This window comes from Leptonychotes weddellii, chromosome 10, assembly GCF_054177405.1.
Source record: "Leptonychotes weddellii isolate Sample4059 chromosome 10, ASM5417740v2, whole genome shotgun sequence".
NCBI classification, from domain to species: Eukaryota; Metazoa; Chordata; class Mammalia; order Carnivora; family Phocidae; genus Leptonychotes; species Leptonychotes weddellii.
The window spans coordinates 75,525,674-75,546,902 of NC_138378.1; the positions used below are offsets into that span (position 1 = coordinate 75,525,674).

Consider the following 21,229-nt stretch of genomic DNA (forward strand, 5'->3'; position numbering starts at 1 on the left):
TCATATGATACATGTCTTTCTCTGTTTGACTTATTTCACTCAACATAATACCCTCTAGTTCCATCCACGTCGTTGCAAATGGCAAGATCTCATTCCTTTTGATGGCTGTATAATATTCCATTGTATATATATACCACATCTTCTTTATCCAGTCATCTGTCGATGGACATCTTGGCTCTTTCCACAGTTTGGCTATTGTTGACCAGTTATTTTGTAAAATGCCTTCAATTTGCTTTTGTCTAATGTCCTCAGGATTAAATTCAGGTTATGCATCTTTGAAGGAGTGATGTTGTATCCTCAGTGCATGATAGCAAGAGGAACATGATGTCAATATATTTTATCAGTGGTGATGTCAACTTTGACACTGGGTTAGGCTGGTGTCTGCCAGGTGTCTCCACTTTAAAGTTACTATTTTTCCCTTTGTAGTTAGTAAATATCTAGTAATGCAGTAGGTACATACTCTGTTTCTTTTTCTCTACAATGTTTTGTGGGGTTTTTTTTAAGATTTTATTTATTTGAGAGAGAGAGAGAGAGAGAATGAGAGAGAGAGAGCATGAGGAGGGGAGTGTCAGAGGGAGAAGCAGACTCCCCGCCGAGCAGGGAGCCTGATGTGGGACTCGATCCCAGGACTCCAGGATCATGACCTGAGCCGAAGGCAGTCGCTTAACCAACTGAGCCACCCAGGCACCCTCTCTACAATGTTTTTGTTTTTTTTTTTTTTAAGATTTTATTTATTTGACAGACAGAGACATAGCGAGAGAGGGAACACAAGCAGGGGGAGTGGGAGAGGGAGAAGCAGGCTTCCCGCTGAGCAGGGAGCCCGATGTGGGGCTCGATCCCAGGACCCTGGGATCATGACCTGAGCCGAAGGCAGACGCTTAACGACTGAGCCACCCAGGTGCCCCTACAATGTTTTTAATGTACAGTATTCACTTAGGTCTTCTAAAAGCTTTATTGTTTTTCCTTTCATGTTTGGATATACAGTTGATTCTCTTTTAGGTAAATGTCAAGATTTATTATTTTCTCATATGATATCAAATTGACCTAGCACCATTTATGGAAAATCCATCTTTTGTTATAAATCAGGTGACTATATGGGTGAAGGTCTCTTTCTGCCTTCTCTTGTTACGTTGGTTCATTTGTCTATCTTTGTGTGACCATACTGACTTCTTGATATCTTTATATTTCTGGCTTTGATCTTTTTTCAAGATAGACTTGGCTATTTTTGGCCTTTTGCATTTCAGCTTAAATTTCAGAATCCATTTGTCAATTTCCACATATACCCCATAAACCTCTGATAGGATGATTTGGATTGTTTTGAATCTATAGATATAGATTGTTTTGGAGGCATTTACGATATTGGATCTTCAAATTATGAGCATAGTACTTCCCTCCATTTAATTAGATCTTTATTTCCCCTTATAATGTTTTACTGTTTTCGGTGTAGTGGTTTTGCATCGCTTTCACTGATTTATTCCTAGATATTTGATGTTTAACAATTTTTGAACTATGGAACTACATGAGCAGAGAATAGCATAGAGCAGTGGTTCTCAGTGGGAGGTGACTTTGCTCCCAGGACAATTTTGGCAGTGTCTGGAGACGTTTTTGTTTGTCACACTGGGGTTAGTGCTGGTGACATCTCTTGGGTGAAAGCCAGGGATGATGTTAAACATCCTACAATGCCCGGGTCAGTCTCCCACAATGAAAAATTATACAGCTGAAATGTCAGTAATGCCACTCTCAAGAAACTTCAGTATAAAGTTAAGAATTTCAAAAACAAAAGTCACTTAATATAGTCATGATTTTTTTTGTACATTGTTTAGGAATTTTTGTATGTCATGTACATAGTTATGTACACTGACATTTTCATCATATTAAAGTTATACTTTCCTACTGGGGTGTGAATAAATCTTGGAATTTTCAGAATTTTATAAAAAGGGTGTTATAATTGTTGGGAGATAATTCTCCATGGGTTTTGGGTTTTCTGAGCAAAAGACATAGACCATTTTGTTCAAGGATGTTTGCATAACAGACAGCCTTGGAAACATAAAGACAGAGGCTTCCTGCAGAGAGTTGGAGATAGCTCTCCCTGGAGATATTCCAGGGTAATAAAGCTAGAGACCTTGCCCTTCCTTCCCTGGACATTATTTGCTAACATTTTAGTGTAATAAAAGATAATACCGCTCTCTGGGGGGATAGGCATGTTTGTTAGCAGTTCCCTTATAAGATTAGGGGTTTCCTATGCTCACTGTTCCTCAGCTGTGACACAGATCCACAGTATGCCCAGTATCCACCTCAGCGTACCCCTGTGTGGCCCTGGGACTTGGAGGCAAGATGGAGGCCATGCTGCCTGCTGTGCTGTGAGTAATAAAACTGTCTAAATCCATTTGGGCTTGTTGTCTCTTTACTGGCTGAATCTATAGATTCCATATCTTGGCTATTGTAAATAACGCTGCAATGCACATGGGGTGCATATATCTTTTCAAATTAGAAAACACAGGTTTACTACGTGAGAATCCCTCTTATAAACCTTTCATAGATTTTTTTTTTTATGCAAGCCTAATACACTGCTGTGACTTGTGATTGGGATGCCCTATTACAAAACCTCAGGAATCACTGGATTCTATGGTGCCCCAATGGGTTTGTGCCTAAAGCAGCACTAGTTGCCTGGCAGAAAGATGGAGGAGAGGAGATGGAGCACTGCCATTCTTGTTGCAACGAGCCTTGTAGAACTATTTGCCTCTTAAAATTCTGTGCATTTGCAACTTCGATTAAAATAAACATAATTCTGTGCATTTGCAACTGTGATTAAAATAAAGCTATCTTTTTAAAAAATGTGGTAGATGGGATGAATAAAATGGACACAAGTAAAAATGGAATGAATGAATGTGTAAGATGAATCCTAAAGAGTCTCTCAAACTCAGAGGTAAAGGGCTAAAGCAAAAACAAAAACAAAAAGAAACAAAAACAACCAATGAAAGAAAAGTTAAGTGACATGGAGGATAAGGTCAAAAGTTCCTTCAGCATCAAACAGAAATTCCAGACCAAAAGAATGGAGATAACAGAAGAGAGATAATATAAAAGAAGAGCACTTCTGAATTCAGAAAAGAGTCAAGTCTTTGGAGTGAACAGACCTAAGAATGCCAACCAGGTTTAGAGAAACAGGTCCCACTCCTAAATGCATAGGGAAAGGGGGAAAAATCTTAAATTTTTCTAGTGAGAAAAACTAGATTGTTCCTACAAAGGAACAAGAATCAGTTTAACATCAGATTTTTCTTTGATACCAGTGGATTCTAGGAGACAATGGAGAAATATTTTGAAGGATGGTGTCAAAGTTAGTTTCCTTTAGAGCCCCCAAACATGGCATTTATATATATATTAGATGATAGCAAATACTATTGATTGAGGAAGGGAGTGATTGGTTAAAAGTTTTATTATTGAGAGTCACCTGGGTGGCTCAGTCGGTTAAGCATCTGCCTTCACCTCAGGTCACAACACCAGGGTCCTGGGTTGAGCCCCACATCGGGCTCCCTGCTCAGCAGGGACTCTGCTTCTCCCTCCCCCATGCCTCTCCCCCTCCACTCATGCTCTCTCACTTTCTCTTTCTCAAATAAATAAAAATTTTTTTAAAAGTTTTATTATTGAATTTTATCTTTATTTAGCTGAGATCAGAAAAATAGCCAACACTAATATAGAGCTCACAATGGGCCAATAACTCTTAAAAATTTACATATATTAAGTCATTTAATCCTTATTACACATAACAGGTAAGCACTATCATTATTCCCATTCTACAGATGAGAAAACTGAGACATAGAAAAGATCAGTGACTTTCTTTCTGTCTCCAGCTAATAAATGGTAGAGCTGAGATTCAAACCCTATTTTTATTTTGGAATTTAATGAAGATTTCCTTGCAAATAAATATTCTGTCAGTTTTTGTAAATATTCAGTAGATGACTGAAAAGAAGGTGCTTTCTCTGTAGAATGTGGAGTCCAATTTTCTTCATAACTATTAATTCTATGTCATTAAAATATTGTTCAGATTACTGCTATGTTTTTCAGTTTATCTGTCAAAGTCATAGCAGAGACCATTGAAAATTTATTTCTGCCGGGCGCCTGGATGGCTCAGTTGGTTGAGCGTCCAACTCTTGATTTCAGCTCAGGTAATGATCTCAGGGTCATGTGATAGTCGAGCCCCTAGTCGAGCTCTACGCTCAGCAGGAAGTCTGCTTGGGATTCTCTACTTCTCCCTCTGCCCCTCCCCCTGCTCATGTGCTCTCTCTCTCTCTCTCAAATAAATACATAAAATCCTTAAATAATTATTTCTGCTTCATATTGTAAAAAATTTTTTAAGTTTCTTCTGCCTCTTAGAGGCTATGTTTTTGTTTCTATGTTCCAGACTTTTTTCATAGTTCTATATACTTTTTTATGCTTACTCATCCTTGAATGTTAAAAGTTTTATGTATGCTTTGCATTTGTTCCCAAACAGGATGAGCTAATTCTTCTTGGCTCCCTGCCTGTCTATTTGGATGCTGTTAGAACCTTCTTCTCATATCTTAAGCTGAAGGATTGGTTACCTTCCGGCAGCCTGAGAAGATTGTGGAGGGAGCCAGCTGGCAAGGAATGTCACCTCTGCAAGATTTCTTCCCAATGTTTTACAAAGCCACTGTCCCAAGGGGCCAAAAGTTATTTGGCCTTTGTCCTTGCCTCCTTCCTGGCAAACAGCCAAACTGGATATCAGAGAGGAGCTTGCCATTCAGAGTAAAAATTCTCCCTTTTTGCCTTAGGCCGCTTCAATAAGCATTGGGAAGGGAGAGTCAGAAGATTGGGCTAAACCCCCACTCTTCTCTGGAAGTGTTCTGGTTATCTATTGCTCTATAAAGTAATCCCAGCAATCACTCACTATTGTTACCTCTCCTGATTCTGGTGAGTGACTGGGCTCAGCCAGGTGGTTCTCATGCAAGGTCTCTCATTTGGCTTCCGTGAGACAGAGAAGATGAAAGAGTCATCTCAAAGGCTTTTCCATCCACGTGTCTGGCACTGGGACTGGGGAAGTTCAAACTGCCAGGGCTGGAACAGCTGGGGCTTCTCCGCCTCGCTCTTTACCTTCATGTGTGCTGTCCATGTGCTCTCTGCAACATGGTCGCTTCAGGGCAGATCTACTTGCCACTCAAGGCTCCACAGGCATCCCTTCTGAGCAAGAGAACTAGACGGAAGCTGTGTCATCTGTTAAGACCCAGCCTCAAAAGGCACATAGTGTGTTACTTTTGTTGTGCAGTCCCAGAAGCTCACCCAAGGAGCCCATTCAATTTCAAAGAGGCCATCTCTTGACTAGGGGTGGGGGTAGGGGGCTGGATTTTGGAAGCACATGAGACTGAATACATTGTTGTGACCAATTTTGAAAAATACACTCTGTCACAGGAAGTTTGACACAATTTTGTTGAATTAATAAATGACCGTATACCATCAATAGTAATACTTATTGACACCTACTTTATGCGAATATCTAACTGATGGAGCTGTTGTGAGGATTTATTGATTAAAACTGTGTATCTAAAGTACTTGAAATAGTGACTGGCTCATAGTAAGTGCTTATATGGATGTTAGCGACACTCTACAGCTACAGAGAATTAGGGATCAATAAAGATAGTGTCCACTGACCACTTTTCTCTGCCATTCAGTTTCAGTTGTCCATTCTACTATTCAATAACTTTTAAAAAAATCTTCTTGGTTTACCTACTTGCTTCGATGGAACATACCATCTGAAAGCTTCCTAAGAAAAGGCACACAGAAGATCAACTTTTTGAAATCTTGCGTGTCTGAAAATATCTTTATTTACCCCTATACTTGACCAATAGCTTGAGTGGCTATGAGAATCTATGCTGGAAATAATTGTCTCTCAGAATTGTAAAGGCATTATTCCACAGTCTTTCAGTTTGATGTGTTGTTATGGAGAAATCTGATGCCATTCTGGTTCTTGATCCTTTGTATTGTAGGGGCCAATGGCAGGTTGCTCCAAGATGGGCTGCTTTGGCAGGAACATTATTTTGAGTTCAAAGCAATCAAAACCCAGCTGATTTAAGAAAAGCTCTTTACCTCTCCCTCAGCTGCCTGCCTGTACCAGGAAGAGAGCTATTAACAGATTCCTCTTTACCTAAGAAACTTACCTACATAATAGGGCAACTTTTGTTTTCCAAACATCTCCTCTCACCTTCCTGCTAATGGTCTTTCTCCCCTTTGTATCCTCAGACCCCTACCCCTCTTCTTAGCTCATATAAGTGTCATGTAGCCTCACTGTCTTTGGAATTTCCATGTCTGTGTGGATTTCCTGTATGAATGCTATTAAATTTGACTTTCTGTTGTTAATCTGTCTCATGTCGATTTGAATCTTAGTCCAACTAGAAAGACCTTGAAGGGCAGAGGAAATTCTTCTCCCCTGACAGTATGCAACCTCATTTTTCCCTCTGGGTGCTTGTCAGATCTTCTCTATTTCCCCAGTCTTCTGAAATGTTATCATGATATACCTTGATGTGATTCTGTTTTTGTCCATTGTGCTGGGCTCAATGAGCACTTTCAATGTGGAAACTCAATCTGTAAGCAGAAAGAATTAGGGGTCTTCAGAAAAAGACAGACATAGATTTCTCGACATAAGAAAAGTAATTTTAGGCCCCCCACCACCTTGTGAAAGAATGTAAGATCAAACAGCCACTATTAGGCCAGGAGATAAACCTAATCATATCAGGGACAATAAATAAGTGGTAAAACTCCCAGGGCTAATTCAAAAGTGAAGATTGACTTGTTGTAATTCTTAAATTATCTTTGCAGGATCTTAAATTTCTTTGAGCGCTCAGATAGCAGACCAACTGGAGCCAGAGAATTAATGATGCTGACCCTTGCCAGCTCTTGTGACTTTGACCTGGAATCTATTACCTTTTTGTTTTTTTAATTTAAATTCAAGTAGCCAACTTATAGTACATTTTTAGTTTCAGATGTTGGACTCCATTCCCTTAAGATGACTTTTACCCCAAATCCCTGCCTAATTCCTCATTGCATAAGCCCTTTCATGAATTATGTATGAGCCTGTAACTTAAAACTTCCCCCCCATTGTTCTGGGAGACACTACTTTGGGAAATATCCATCCGGTGTTCTCCTTTACATGTTGCAAGTAAAACACTTCCTTTTCCTAGTCTTCGGGCTTGGTTGTGTCTTTTGGCTCGACAATCACCGAGAGGCAAAGCCGGTTTCGGGTAGCAATATCCTGTAGTTCTAAAAATGTATAATTGGATTATTTAATTGATTTCTTTTTTGTTTCCCAGGTGTCTTGGGCTGGCTTTCAAATATTCTTACCTCTTTCTCTCCTTTTTGCCTTTTGTCTACACATCCTAGGATATTTCATTAACTTTGTCTTCCTACCACTGTACTGAGTTTTTCATTTTGTTATCATATCTTTAATTTACAAGAGCTCTGGTTCTCTGGGTGTTCATTTTTTAGAGACTCTGTTCTGGTTTTTATTCTAATTCTTTTTATTTCTCAAAGGAAATTGATAATGGATTTTTAAGTTTTCCTCTCTCCACATACTCTGTTTCTTTGAAGTTTCTTTTTTCCTGTTCTGATTTATGTCAGATTCTTCTCTTAAATTCTGATGACGTTCAGCTGTCTGTTCTTATTGAAGAGTGCCAGATTTAGCAAAACAAAACAGGACATGTAGTTAAATCTGAATTTTAGATAAACAATGTTTAGTATAAGTGCATCCTGTGCAATATTTAGGACATACTTATGGCATAGAAGTATTCTAGGGGCGCCTGGGTGGCTCAGTCGTTAAGCGTCTGCCTTCGGCTTAGGTCGTGATCCCAGGGTCCTCGGATTGAGCCCCGCATCGGGCTCCCTGCTCCGCGGGAAGCCTGCTTCTCCCTCTCCCACTCCCCCTGCTTGTGTTCCCTCTCCTGCGGTCTCTCTCTCTGTCAAATAAATAAATAAAAATATTTTTTAAAAAAGAATTATTTATTGTTTATCTGGAATTCCATTTAACTAGGTGTCCTCTATTTTATCTAGCAACCCTAAAAGTGAGATCTTAAATGCTGCCTGGACGCTATGTGCAGGTGGGTAGGACTTCACTAGGATAAGTTCACTAAAGGGTCGCTCTAGTTCATTGAGTACCTGATGATCTCTTTAGGTCTTTACTCTCCCCAAAGAAGAACATTCCAAACTCCATGTTCTGGCTGCTGTGTTAGAGAAACCACATAAGGAAGAATACTGACCAGCTCAGGATTCATCATTAAGTTTCATATAGATACTCAATTTCAGTACAATTGCTGTTTAAACAGAAAACCACAGGCCCAAAATGGCATCACTTAGGATGAGGCCCCAAGTCATTAAACCAAGACTTAATACCTAACCTGACTGCAGTTCCACGCCGCCCCCCCACCCCCCCCCCAGGAATGTAACCTTTAACCAGCCATGGAATTCCCTGATCAGCACTAGGAAATTTACTGATAGACCCCGTCTGTTCCCCTTAGGAGGACAACCTTGTCTAAAACAATGGATTCTTTGCTAATAATTTCCTTTTTTCCACTCTCTCCCTACCTTTAACAACCTTTCCCTTTCTGTAGCCCTTTGGAGTTCCCCTCTACTCGCCGAGACAGGATGCTGCCCGATTCATGAATCGATTAATAAAGACAACGGGATCTTTAGAATTTACTTGGCTGAATTTTTGTTATTTAACATTGCCAATTTTTTGTTAGTACCCCCATTCAGGGATGGAGACTAATTCCCCTTCCCTTGAACCTGGGCTCACCTTAGTGACTTGCACGACCTATAGGATGTAATGGAAATAACATTCAGGGGCTTCTAAGCCTAGGTATTAAGAAGCCGAGTAACATCTACCTGCATCTCTTGGAGCATCCGATCTGGGAGCCTGAGCCTCCAGGTAGGAAATACGACTACCCTGAAACTGCCATGTGGAGAGAGCATGCTTACTTAGATGCTCTGGTGGCCAGTGCCCGCTGAGACCAGTCTCCCAGCTCACCTTACCATGATACCAGACACGTGAGTGAATCCTCCAGACTGGCCTGTCAGCTGAATACCACTAAGTGACCTTTGTTGATGTGGTGTGGAACAGAGGATTGCCAACCAACAAAATCATAAATACCATAAAATGATGGTTGTTTTAAGTCACGAAGTTTTGAGGTACTTTGCGAGGGAGACTTAAATAACCAGAACAATGTGACTACACCCGGAATGCCCCATTCAAGAGATCCTCTGCTTTATGCCCTCCGGAGAATATGGTTTCAATCGTCTGCCGAAGTGGGAGAGGGCGGTGGCCCCAGTGCAGTACTGGGGATTCTACACACAGAAAAAACCCGGTGTTTTTATTAAGTATATATAACCACTTTCAGAAGCACCTGGTGTAGCAAGACCTGCATAGTCTGAGAAATTCTGCCATACTATGTTGCTTCCTGGCTTGACCTACTCTGGGCTCAGGAGCCCCCTTTTCTCAGGTCTGCTAAGTCAAGGATCACCTGTCTCTCTGCTTTCTAGCTTCCGAAATTTCGTTCTTTTTCCTCTCTTGTTACCTTGTTCTTGTGAGATTTTTTTGTTTAATCTGCTTTTGTTTTACTTGAATTTCAAGAGAGAACTGACACGAATGGCGTACGTTTAATCTGCTATCTTTAGATTTTTTTTTTATTTGACAGAGAGAGACACAGCGAGAGAGGGAACACAAGCAGGGGGAGTGGGAGAGGGAGAAGCAGGCTTCCCGCTGAGCAGGGAGCCCGATGCGGGGCTCGATCCCAGGACCCTGGGATCATGACCCGAGCTGAAGGCAGCCGCTTAACGACTGAGCCACCCAGGCGCCCCAATCTGCTATCTTTAATATAAAGGCTCCTTTGAGTCTTTAATTTCAACAATGGCATTAATTTTTTTTTTCAGATTTTATTTATTTATTTGACAGAGAGAGACACAGCGAGAATGGGGACACAAGCAGAGGGAGTGGGAGAGGGAGAAGCAGGCTTCCCCCTGAGCAGGGAGCCTGATGTGGGGCTCAATCCCAGGACCCTGGGATCATGACCTGAGCCGAAGGCAGACGCTTAACGACTGAGCCACGCAGGTGCCCCGGCATTGGTTTTTTTTTAATACTGTCTTAGATCAGGCTCCCTAGAAGCAGAGGTTCTTGTGTAAGTGCCTTACTTAGTAAGGGCTCATTCTTGGGAAACACTTGTACTTGAGACAGAGCAGGAGAGTGCAAAGGAAGAAGCAGAGCACAGATGTGGTTTCTACAGAAATTTAGCTCCAGTCCAAGCCCACAGGAGCTCTGGAATTGGAAGGGTATCACAAATTTATTCCTGGCCTTTTGTACCCCAGAAACTTGGCTTTGGACTGTGGCTCCCCAACCTGCTGTGAGGGCATTTATTAGAGAAAGGGGCAGTTGTGAGCTAGGTAGGTGTACCTGCCTGGTAAAGGTGATTTTGGCAGAGTGCATCAGCTCCATTCCCAACCTTTTATTTGTTTATTGTTAAGAGTAGCCTAATTGTTAATTTTTAAGGAATGCGATAGTCTCTCTAATCACTCTGAAGACATGAATTTTCCTATTTCATTCTTTTTCATCCTGATTTTGTTTCCTCTAGGTGAGTTCATAAAGTGAAGCTCAGAAACTTTAATTTATCAAAGCAGAGAAAAGGGGCAGAACGAGGTCTAGAATCTAAACCAGTCCGATCCTAAAACCCGTGTTCTTTACCATGTCAAACCACCTTCTTTTGCTACATCTTAATGACATGATTTAATGTCACCTCTCCGGCTTTAAGGGTGTAACAGCCACTTGGATTTTGTTCTATTGGATAGCAAACACACTCCCCCAAGCTACCTACCCTCTGTTAAATAAAACCCGAATTTGCCGGTAGATTCAAAGGATTCATTCTGCAAGCACCAAGCACCTATCATGTGCTGGAACCGGTACTAGGCGCGTGTGCCAAGACGACCTAGACTCGGTGCCTCCGAGGCCAGAGTCTTGGGGAGGCAGCAACGAACGCATAAACCGGTCTCACCTGGCGTGAGCGCGGCTCCCGGGCCGACCCTAGGGGCTGCCGACCAGTACCAAACCCTGGTAATTTCCTGGGGAGGAGAGAACGATCCGCGGCGGCTCCGAACTCCTATTCCCAAAGGTCTCCCCACGGAAAGGGAACTCCGTTTTCCGCAAGGGAGATGGGGTACTACTGGGAACTTTTCGGGGGTATTTGTTTCAATGTGCCGGCGTGATTTCACTTCCCACTGCTCGGGCCGCAGACTGGGCGAGAAAAAGTGCGGTTTCCCGGCGGGGGGGTTGGGGGGAGAGCGGTGATTCGCGGCGGGCCTCCGGGCCTCCGCCGGCGCAGGGCGGGTGCGGGAGAGGCTCGCAGCTCCGAGAGCGTAGGGGCGCCCGGGCGCCTGTGACCCGGAGAGTCCAAGTGCTCGGAGTCTGCGGAGGCAGGCGCGGGGCCGGGCGGGGCCGGGCGGGCGACGGGGCCGCGGAGCCTGGACAGCGGGCCGGGTCCCCGGAGGGGCGCGGGCACGTGCCGGGTGCAGCCCCAGGTCTGGGAGCGAGACTGATCCCCCGCTGGCCGCCAGGCGTGGCGGTCCCGGCCCCGGGCCCCAGGTGCGCTTCGCCCCCCCTCCCGCAGGATCTTCCGGTCCCGTGTGCAGAGGGACAACCAGGAACTCGGACTCAGTCTCCACCCCGAAGTGGGGCGGGTCCGCCCGGGATAAGACCCGCTGCCGGGCCCCGGTAAGGGTGTGATCTACGCGGCCGCCGGGGACGAGCTCAACCCGGTCTCGGCAGGAGCGGTAAGGGGCCCCGGGCCGGAGGTCCCGGGCACGGGGAAGGGGGCGCAGCAGCCTCGGGGCGCCTCACGGGGACAGCCCTGCGCCGCGCCCAGGAGGGGGTGCCCGCCGCCTGCCTGCGGGCGGGGCTTGGGCGGCCACCGGGTGGAGCGGGCGCCGGCCGCCCGGGGTTTGCCCGAAGTGGGCCTCGCGCAGGCGGGTATCCACCGGCACCTTCGGGAAGGAGCCGTTGATACAGCTCGGAATGTAGACCGGTCGGAGACCGCAGCAGTTTTCTATTGAGTTCTTGTGTCAAGAGCTGCGCTGGCTTCGGGCATTAACAAGAAAGCATTGAGTTAATGCTCCCTGCAGCTGACTCAGTCTAATACCTAAGTTTTCTTTTTCGTTCTTTCTTTTCTCCTTTTAAGAAACTTACTCGCTTTTCCTAGTTTCTTACCCTGTCTCTCCTCACGTATCTAATGGCCTCGGCAGAATGGCCGGCTGGCACATGGGAACCTGTTATTATGAGATCTATGACTTGAGTCCGCCAGCGGCACAGTCTCACTCTTTTGTCTTGGCTTTGACTCGCGGGAGACTTTGGGGCCAAAGAGACTTTTGCTCTTCAACAGTCTGCCCCACTGTAAGTGCTCCCTGGGTTGATGCAAGTCCACGAGCTGTACTGAGTAACCCACACCTTTCATGACAAGTGGGCATCTGCTCTCTCCAGCTGACCTTGGGAAGAAGGGATAGGGTCACCCCCTCCAAATTATGCATCCCACCTCCTCCTTACATTGCAGGTGACACTTCTGATAGCCAACCCCTAGCTCTTTCCTTACCAGGGAGTTCTCAGAAGACACAGAGGTGCAAGAGCAAGCAGGAGGGGAAGGGAACAGGAATGAGATGGGTAATCACAGCCACCCAAGACCTGCTTCCTTCCCAGAGCCCAGCCCTATCTGGTCAAGGCCAGATCCCTTAGATTCAGCTCAGGCCAGATTTCTGTTGTTTTGGGGGAAACACACACACACACACACACACACACACGTGACTGTTAGATCAAGGGCGTCTATGAATTTCCCTCCTAAATATTTTTATATTTGGCTAGGGATATTTTTTCTCTGAAAGCAAGTAGGAGAGTAACATGCAGTCAAATCGAAACACACCAGCCCTCAGCATCTGAGGAATGAGCCCCATGGCCATCCTCAGACTCATATCCTTTGGCCCATTTCTTTATGTCTAACCACTCATTTGTTTTTCCCCATCTTGATCCTCTGCTTGTCCATGAAGCCCACTCTTCAAGAGTGAGTACAGGGCACTGCCAGGGAATACCTGAAGCTTCAGAATAAACCAAGGGCCTGGGGGGTGGGGGTCAATTATACCTCGATCTTTGAGATTAAAACCATCTGCTGAAACAACCAGATATATTTTAGAGTAGAATTCAAAATTTGTACCTTTTTTTTTTTATTTATTTATTTTTTTAAAGATTTTATTTGACAGAGAGAGAGAGACAGCGAGAGAGGGAACACAAGCAGGGGGAGTGGGAGAGGGAGAAGCAGGCTCCCCGCGGAGCAGGGAGCCCGATGCGGGACTCGATCCCAGGACCCTGGGACCATGACCTGAGCCGAAGGCAGTCGCTTAAGCAACTGAGCCACCCAGGCGCCCCCAAATTTGTACCTTTTTAATATAAAACAAGAAACTTAAAATTTTTTTTTGCTTGGGGTTTGGGCTGTGATTTGGCCCATACCTAGCCCTTGAAGGTTTGCTTTCACTGCAGTTAGGGCTACTGTGGAGGCAGTTTGATGGGGGCTGCCATGTCCTACCTGGAGGGACTTTGAATAACAGTCGCCCTTGGTTACTCATTTAATAGTGATTTCAACTTGAGGTAGGGTTCCTAATCTTGTTTTACAGATGAGGTGGGTGTGGGGACACGTTAATGGCCCTAAATTCTTGAGGGGCTTGGCATGTGGACCAGAAAATAAACTCATTCCTTGTGGTTGGGCAGAGCTGTGTTGGATGGCGGGTTCTGCTGGATGTAAGGTGTGGCTTTTGAATCCCCTAGGCTGGGTGGACTTGGAGATGGAGAGCTTTCTCAGCAGAGGTGTCTAGGCAGGGGCCTTGTAGCCCCTTTTGGATGGGGCTGTGAAGGGTAGAAGGTTAAACTAAGATGACCTCCAAAGCCATAGCTTCCTCACTTCAGGGTACATCAGAATTCCTCCGGAAGCTTGCACAACATGGAGATTCTTGCCCCAATCCCCAAGATTCTCATCCAATATGACAGGGTTGGGCCCAGGAAAATGCATATTTAATAGGTTCCCTGGATGATTGTGATTCAGATGTTTCTTGGACCTTGCTTTGAGAAACTAAGCTTTAGAAACACTTACATGAATATATGCATGCTTGATAAATAAAGTCAAGCATTACAAAAACCTGGAACTTCAAGGAACTTAGGCCTGTCATTATGCTGTAAATAATGTGGTAAAGCTGACATTGTCCCCATTCTCAAGGACAGCTCATTATTATACCTATCACATCAAATGCACCCCATAGTTTTATAGTGCTTGACACCCCTACGCCAAATAGAGGGTCTAAAGCAAAGGGGTTTTGTTTATTTTTAAACTTAATTGAACCTGAGATGGATTACTATATTAAGAATAATTTACCTAGAAATTTAGGATTTGTTAGGTCTGTTGCTTGTTTTATTGGGACTAGCTTGTTACTGTTCAGTTGTGTCTGCACTGGACTAAGAGCTTTTGCTATGGGAACCTGAACCACCACCTTTGAAGAATTCTGTTTAAAGGTTCAAGATATTTGAGGTCAGTAAATTGCCATATTGCTTCTTGGTCCAGATTGCTAGACATAAGAACCTGAGTGAATGTTTTCACCAGAATGAACCACAATCAGCAGGAGGGATAAATTGCAGCTGTAGGCCAGACTATAAATTGCTCTGGAAAAGACCTCCACCAGCCCCACCTCTCCATCATTAACCCTTTAAGGCCTACAGCATGAGCGGCCTGACTTGTAACAACAGGAAGTCCCAAGAGTGGCCTTTTGTCAGGTCAGTAGAAAGACCTCCCTGCCCAGTCGCTGTGGATTCATTTCTCTGGGTTAAGGCACTCATCCCCCCTGCACCCCTCCCACCAGAGATAACATTAAATTATTACCAGAAAGTAACATAGAAGGTTTGTGATGGGAACAAGTTCTCCTGATTTATGTGTACTTGAGTCATCTCCCCTGGAGGAGGTCTTTAATAGATACAAGCCCGGTGGTATAATCAGTCCCCAGCATCTTCCCTCTCGCTCCTCTCCAGGGGGCTCAGGAAGGCATTTTCTGGGTCCTGCTTTGTTTCAACTTTTGCTATTGATGCTTTTGGAGGCTATACAAGAATCTGTTGACTCAGTAGTTCTCATCCTTGTTAGTTACAGACCCCTTTGAGAATCTGGTTAAAGCCATGAATTGTCTCTTGAGAAAAAGAAACACATATTTGACATTGTTCTTACAGTTTCCAGGGGTTTATGGACAGCTGTCTAAACCCAGTCATGAATACCTAGCAGGTACATAGATGGAATTGCCCTGAAATTTGGCAGTTTGTTAAAATTTAAAAATGGATTTGCCTTTGTTCTAGCAATTTGAATTCTGAATTTATCATAAAGATATACTTGGGTATGTGTGTAGAGGCATGTGTGCAAGGATATATATACTGCAGCTTGTTTGTAGCAGCAAAAGATTGGAAATGAACTAAATATTTGTCACCAAAGGGCTGGTTAAATTATGGAACATCTATTCATTGTAGTACTGTGCACCTGTTAAAAAGTGATGCAGGTTGACAAGAACAGATAGAATGATATCAAAGAATCTTTTAAAAAACATTTTTAAAAAAAGTAAAATATAGGTTTGCATGGTATTCTACTCCTTTTTTTGTAAGAATGATGGAGACTATTGTCTATATGCTTGTTAATGCATTAAACAGTTCTGATAGTATACATAGGAAAATTATAACAGTGGTTGCCGGGGCGCCTGGGTGGCTCAGTCGTTAAGTGTCTGCCTTTGGCTCAGGTCATGATCCCAGGGTCCTGGGATCGAGCCCCGCATCGGGCTCCCTGCTCAGCGGGAAGCCTGCTTCTCCCTCTCCCGCTCCCCCTGCTTGTGTTCCCTCTCTCGCTGTGTGTGTCTCTGTCAAATAAATAAAATCTTTAAAAAACAAACAAAAAAAAGTGGTTGCCAAAACAAGGTAGAGGGGTAAAGTTCATCCAGACTTATCACTTTATACCTTTTTGTATTATTTGAATTTTTTAATCATACTCACATATTACCAATTTTTTTAAAATAGTTACAGCTATCACCTACCCATTTAACATTGCTTGTGAAGAGGGAGAATGAAGTAGAAATGAAAAATACATGTGTATTTTTTAAATTTTCCAACCTCAAAATTAATACAAGATCATATATTTTCTTATTTGTATACAAGGAGCCAGTATGCAGTTATGCTTCGGTCTCCAGTGAAATATGATAGCAATCACTCATTCTTCTCATACATTTCAATTGGGCTAATTTTTCATTTGGGTACGCTCCAGCTAGTTCCAAAAAGAATGTAAGGTGCCTTGAACTGCATGGTGGAGAAAGCTCTGTATGTACATGGGCTGATGAGTTCCATGTGTTTTTAGCTGCAGAAGCAGAGACAGGAGTAGATGGGTTAAGTCCCAGCCTGTCGACCAGATAGACCTGCTAGGGCAGGGCCTAGGTCAAAGTCCTAGCAATGATACCAGATCCTGGGCACTGAGGGGCCTGGCCTTGGCCAGTGAGGCCCCCGCCTCTGCATATTGGAGCCTCCATGTCACAGATATTAACAGCTAATGTTCACCAGTGTTTCCTAGGAGCCTGACCCTGTGCTAAACAACTGGCATGTCATTTATTAAATTTTCATCCATAATCGGGTGCTACCATTATCATCCCCATTGTATAAGTGAGGAAACTGAGGCACAAAGGGGCTCAGTAATTTGCTGGAGGTCACATACTAAGTGCAAGTGGTAGAGCCAGGATTTGAATTTGGCAGTCTGATTCAACATCCTGTGCTCTACCACTCTGTTATACTATATAATGGGTTAAGAATGGGGAATCGGCCTGAAAAGGCAGGGCTGGGGGATTAAGCCGGCTGTGGGGCTGGCCTCTTTCAGAGGGGAAGAGGTAGAAGCTGTGTCCGTACCACTTGTCTGAGATGAACTTGATGCTGACCTGGGTCATTCTAAATATCCAGGGGGTCCCGCATGATAGGTGAGTGAGGAGTGCAGCAGTTGCGGACCAAGACAATGTGCTACTCTTGATTCCGTAGGCCCATCCAGGTGGTAGCAAGACTTGGGGCAGCATTTAAAGGCAGGAGAGACAGCCCAGCACTTTGGGGAAGAGTCTTCAGGTGCGAGGCAGGATGTCAGCAGCCCCTGCCAAATGAATACAGGTTCACCCATTTATCATATAATGTGACAGGCACTAGAGCTTTGAAGATAAAACATACAGACCCTCTCCTTAGGGAGATAAGCAGATCAATAATTCAAAACTCATAGGACTGCATGATAAATGATTTGATACACTTTGCAAGACTGCCATAGAACAATAGAGGAGGTGTGCCTAAGTCCATCATGGGTGGTCAGAGAAGGCTTCCTGGAGGTGCGAGAGGAGAAAGGTTTACGTACAGGCACAGGGATGACAAAGCAAGACCATTATTCACTGGAGGTGTGGCCTCTTGATCAGAGCAGGGCTAGTCCCAGACAGAAGAGTGGGAGGGCCCTCAGAAATTAAGGTCATTCTGTGGGCCTGTGGGGGAAGGACCAATTGGTCTTGGGGGACAGGTCCTAGAGGGTCCATAGTCAGAACTACTGTCCTGGATGGTAGATCCTCATTTTCTTTTGTATCTGCTCTAGTGCTTAGCCCCTTTGTCTAATAAATGTTTTTTTTTAATAAAATGGAAGTGCTGGGCACCAGGAAGGAAATCAAGGCAGAGATTTAGCCTTGGAAAACAAGACTCCCTGTTTCCCTGTCCTACGCCTGGCCAACCCTTCAAGGTTCAGCACGGACATAGTCTCCTTCCCTGTTTGACTTAATCTGGGTGAGGGACCTCTCCAGTATGCGTGCTCCTCTTTCTCTGTGATTCTCCTGTCACAGAAATGCTCACGCCTTACTGTGTCTGATTCCAGGCCTGGGCCGCCCCCTCAGCCCTGAGCTCCTCTGAGGGCAGGAACTACACAGCCCCATCCCCTGGCCTAGCACATCGTGTGTGTTACTATGTGTGCTGAATGAATGTATGATTTCCCACGGCCTGGAAAATTGAGTCCAGTCTCCAAGCTCAACCTGCCACAAAATGACCCATTTGTGAAAATTACCTTTCTAGAACTTTGTCTCCCACCGCTCTCTTCAGAGTCTAAAGCTCCAGCCCCACTGCAAACGAAGTATTTTCTAAATCATAGCTGAAGCTTCATTTTTACAGTTCTCTCTCCGCCAGCAAAACCTTTCACTATTGAAATCCTATCTGTCCTTGGAGGCCTAAGTCAAATGAGAACATTTGACTAGGGGTGGGGCGGGGAGGGGCGGGGAGCTTAGTCTCTCTTCTCCTGCCCTTCAACTCTGCAATAGTTAGCACCTGCTGCTTTGTCTTGGATTGACTGTCTCTCTTACTAGCTTGCATGCTCCCTGACAGCAAGATACTGTTTCCTCCATCTTTGTTTGTCACAATGCCTGGTACCTGATGAGGCAAAATCAATACTTAAGTAAGGACTGTGAGTGCTTGTGCACATGGTGAGCAGCATTTTTGGAACTGGGGTCTCATGCAGGGACCACCTGTGTGAGAATCAGGGCCTGGAACAGGATGTGAGGGGAATCCCCAGGGGTCCTTATTGAAAATGGATTCAGTAAGGTCTTTGGGCCCCACCCAAGATTTACTGATTCAGGTTCTGGAGTACAGCATCCCAAAAATCTGTATTTCTAAACACTCCCCAGGTGCTTTTGGTGCACACTAAACTTTGAGAACTTTTCCTAGATACCGTGTTAAGTGTCTTACAGTCTGTATTATAATTAGGATCCTTTTGAAGCCGTAGCTACAGACTCGGTGTCCTGATATCATCCAAGGCCAGAAGAGAGAAGAAGGTTGGCAGGATAACTGTCTTTATAATCTGGGGGAAGTCTTTCTCCGAAGCCTCTTGGTAGGCTTGTTCTTATTTCTCGTTGGCCTGAAGTGGGTCACTTGGCCACTTGAAAACCATTTGTTGCCATTGAAATGGGGTTGCCTCAGACCAGTCATTATTTCTTCCTGGGATGAGTCCTACCTTCCTGATTTTCCAAGCCCAACCACGAAACTCATGAAAGTTCTCTTAATGAGGAAGGAAGGTATGATGGGGATTGACATTATTACTAATCCTCTCAGAAATTTTGCACAGTAGTCACTACTATGTCAATTTTATGTCAGGATAGAGTAGCCGTGTTAGGTGGGGTTAAATCTGGAGGGCAGAGCAGAGACTGGAATTTGGCCCTTGTCCTGGATTCCCAGCCTGCTGTGTTCAGCATGGAATGATCTCCATTACAGCTTCTGCCAGCATGTGGGAAGAGAACTGAATTCAGAGTTTCACAGATGTCATAAAATAACATCAGGTTTGCAGGAGTAATGCATGTTTGTAGTGAATGGTTTTGAGAACTCTGTTATTTAAATAATCTTTGCCAAACACATTTCCTGAGTCATATTTATACAAATATTTTAAAAGTGTTGTGACTCTCCCCGTTAATAGAATTTTTCTTGTTTTTTATCCCCATTCCCTTATACTTGATGTATGATCATGAATGGGAATCCACACTTAGGAATGACCATGGAGCATTTTGAGGACCTTTTTGAGCATCAGTAGTTGGAATCTAGAAATCATTACTGTAGAGCAGTAGTTCTCAAATTTGAGAACGCATCAGAATCACCTTGTGGGCTTCTTACAAATCAAATTGCTGGGCCCTACCCTCAGAGTTTTGTAGGTGTGGTGTTGGGCCCAAGAATGTGCACTTTTAACAAGTTTCCAGTGTATGGTGACTGAGTTGTATGAACTTCTTTTAGGTTGAAATACTGGCCTGCTGTTTATTGAAAAGATAAACATAATCGTGCACATGGCACATTCTACCCTTTCCAGATTCTCTTGAGCTCCCTATTATAGCTGCCCTGGGGCCTCCACAGCTGGGCTATGATTTGGGGAAACTGGATTCCCTGGGTTTTCTGTGCTTTGGTCAATCTATGGAAGGCTTATTCCTTGGAACTGAGAGGGTGGAGGCCAGACATGGTTGTGAAATAATTGAGACACAAAGTGGAAATATGATACGGTTCCACATAGGAGATACCTCCTAGCCAAATTCAGAGACAAGAAATAGAATGATGGTAAGCAAGGGCTGCAGTAAGAGAGAAATGGGGAATTATTGAATGGGTACAGAGTTTCTGTTTGGGATAATGGAAAGTTCTGGAAATGGATAGCAGGGATGGTTGCATGACATTGTGAATGTAATTAATACCACTGAATGGGGCACCTGGGTGGCTTAGTGAGTTGAATGTCCGACTCTTGGTTTCAGCTCTAGTCATGGTGTTGGGGTCTCGGGGTCATGGGCTCGAGCCCCACATTGGGCTCCCCGCTCAGCAGGGAGTCTGCTACTCTCCCTCTCTCTCTATCCTTCCTGCTTATGCTCTCTCTCTCAAATAAATAAATCTTTAAAAAAAATACCACTGAATTATATGCTTAAAACTGGTTAAAATGGTAAACTTTTTTATGTTTATTTTATCACAATTTGAAAAAAATCTTGCTTTCTTTACTGTTCTGTCCCCTGGTGGTGTGCTGGAGTGTCCTTATATCGGCCTATTAGAAGTGATTGTTAGGGGCGCCTGGGTGGCTCAGTCGTTAAGCGTCTGCCTTCGGCTCAGGTCATGGTCCCAGGGTCCTGGGATCGAGCCCCGCATCGGGCTCCCTGCTCGGCGGGAAGCCTGCTTCTCCCTCTCCCACTACCCCCTGCTTGTGTTCCCTCTCTCGCTGTGTCTCTCTCTATCAAATAAATAAATAAAATCTTAAAAAAAAAAAAAGTGTTAAATTTTCAGGGGTTCTGTGACCTTATTCAATTCAATTATATGAACTTAGGAGTAAATAAATTATATTAAAATATAGATATTTATAAATAAGTTGTATTTAAAATAACATCACTTTCTAATTATTTTACTACCTTGTATTATTATATACGCTCTTGTGGTTACTTACGTCTGTTTTGTCTGTAAATACGGTATAATGGTGTATGTACCACTGCCTACCTATTCCTGGTTCTGAGTTCAGTGACATCATATTGGTGATTTGAAATCAGTCATGTTGGAAATATTTATGTCAAAGAAATAGCTACAAATCAGGGTTTTCTTTCTATGGAGAGCCAACTGTTAAGTTTATCAGCAAAC

At 44.0% G+C, this 21,229-nt stretch overlaps 1 protein-coding gene across 1 annotated transcript in view; it reads left to right on the forward strand.

Moving 5' to 3' along the window:
* Nucleotides 1-11,604: 11,604 nt before the first annotated feature.
* Nucleotides 11,605-21,229, forward strand: part of ANXA4 (annexin A4) — a 70,687-nt gene continuing 61,062 nt past the window's right edge. Inside the window, exon 1 of the mRNA XM_006748017.3 lies at nucleotides 11,605-11,814. The gene's annotated coding sequence lies outside the window, so the exon portion shown is untranslated. The remainder of the gene's footprint in view (nucleotides 11,815-21,229) is intronic.